General features: G+C 33.2%; 1 protein-coding gene across 1 annotated transcript in view; it reads right to left on the minus strand.

Moving 5' to 3' along the window:
• Positions 1–37, minus strand: part of LOC128606955 (gastricsin-like) — a 3,746-nt gene extending 3,709 nt beyond the window's left edge. The window contains exon 1 of the mRNA XM_053623531.1: positions 1–37. This exon is cut by the window's left edge and continues 65 nt beyond it. The gene's annotated coding sequence lies outside the window, so the exon portion shown is untranslated.
• Between the last annotated feature and the right edge of the window lie 1,619 nt (positions 38–1,656).

A 1,656-nucleotide genomic window follows, 5' to 3' on the forward strand; every position in this document is an offset into this window, starting at 1 on the left:
TGTTCTCTCTTTGCCCGAATGAACACACCGACCATTCTCACAACGCAAGCTTTTTATACACACACCAGTCGCATATCATTATGCATATAAACTTTTCTTTACATGTGCCAGCACTTTTCTGTCTGATGGAAACACTCACCTAATGCCAGGCTTTACTGATAAGACACACAAACAAGATTTGTACCAGTAAAGGGATGGAGCCAAATCTAAGATGGAAAGCACTAAAAATAAATGAATCTAAATACATCCTAATTAGCTATATGTATCCTTACGTTTTTTTTTTTCCCTAATGTAGTTCCTTTGAAAATATACCCAAAAATCTGAACATTATGTATTTAAGTACTGTATATTATGGTTACTAAGTTCTGGTCCACTGGCAAAAATAATCGTAATTTTACCATTTATTCAGTAAGGAATAAACCATTTCAGGGTGTGCTGTTATAGGAAATTAATCAATCAAATGATGTATCCTGACACAAAGCAGAGTTCCTGTTACCACCCTGAAGTTTATCATGCTATGTATGTATAACAGCACGTTCTGAATTGTTTCATTTCATATGAATGGTACGTCAAACTATTTAATCATTATAGTTACAGTTAATGTTGTGGAACATCTGTGAGGCAGGTTAGTTCATAACAGTGTATACGAGTAAAGAGTATTACAGCTAGACAAAATAAAGGGAAAGAATCAACTTTAAAATATCTCATTAATTTTCAAAATATGAAGAAAAATTTAACTGAATGTGTTTTTTTAATTAAATTTTTATGACATGGACCCAGTGCTTTAAAATATGAGGCCATTTTAAAAACTTATTTTATCTTTCATATCTCTGTGGAAAATCATTATATGTTGATCTCTTCTATGAATACATAGAGCTTTATCAAGGTCACTACATCACTACATCACTACATCATTTCTTAAATGTCTTGCCAAAAGTAAAAAGAATATTATTCTCTTATCTTCATCGTAAGGGAAAATTCTGTCTGTTATCAGAAACAATACAAAATAGAAAGCCCAAGGTTACTGTTGCTTATTTAAATTTCTAGATTTAGCAGGTATTAATGTTACTATAACTGCACAGTTGTAGAATAATTTTTAAAAAGCTTGATAACCAATGGTGGATCATCCATAGTGGTACAGTAGGTGTCCCCTATATAAAATGCTAATCATCATAAACGCCTCATTCACAATTCCATACATTTTAAATTTCATCAAAATAATAATCACCTCTTTAGCATGTCCATGCATGCTCACTGCCCCATTTAGCACCATAGAGTTATTATTGCACTTATTGGTTAAAAATAGGAACCAATAGCAAAAAGCACTTATAGGGGCCCATTGTGGCAGAAATCATGCTGCCCCATGTGTAGGGGAGAAACAGCGGACAGGACAGTTTTGCTCGATTCTGTTTGTTTAAAACCACTTTGCAGCTGCCAAGATCTTGTTTTATAGCAAATTGTCAGAATGAAATGTAATTAATTTCGACAAAAGACAAAGTGTAAGTGCAGACAGTGTGTTCATGATGTACAGAACCAAATATATTGTAAGATATGTTGTAAAGATTGGGAGATATGGATGTCCATACAACAGAAATATTGTACATGTGGAAAAAAGTCTTCTTTTCCCAGTGCTCAAATTGTTTAGACAAGTGTCAG

Source organism: Ictalurus furcatus, chromosome 4 (genome assembly GCF_023375685.1).
Source record: "Ictalurus furcatus strain D&B chromosome 4, Billie_1.0, whole genome shotgun sequence".
Classification (NCBI taxonomy): Eukaryota; Metazoa; Chordata; class Actinopteri; order Siluriformes; family Ictaluridae; genus Ictalurus; species Ictalurus furcatus.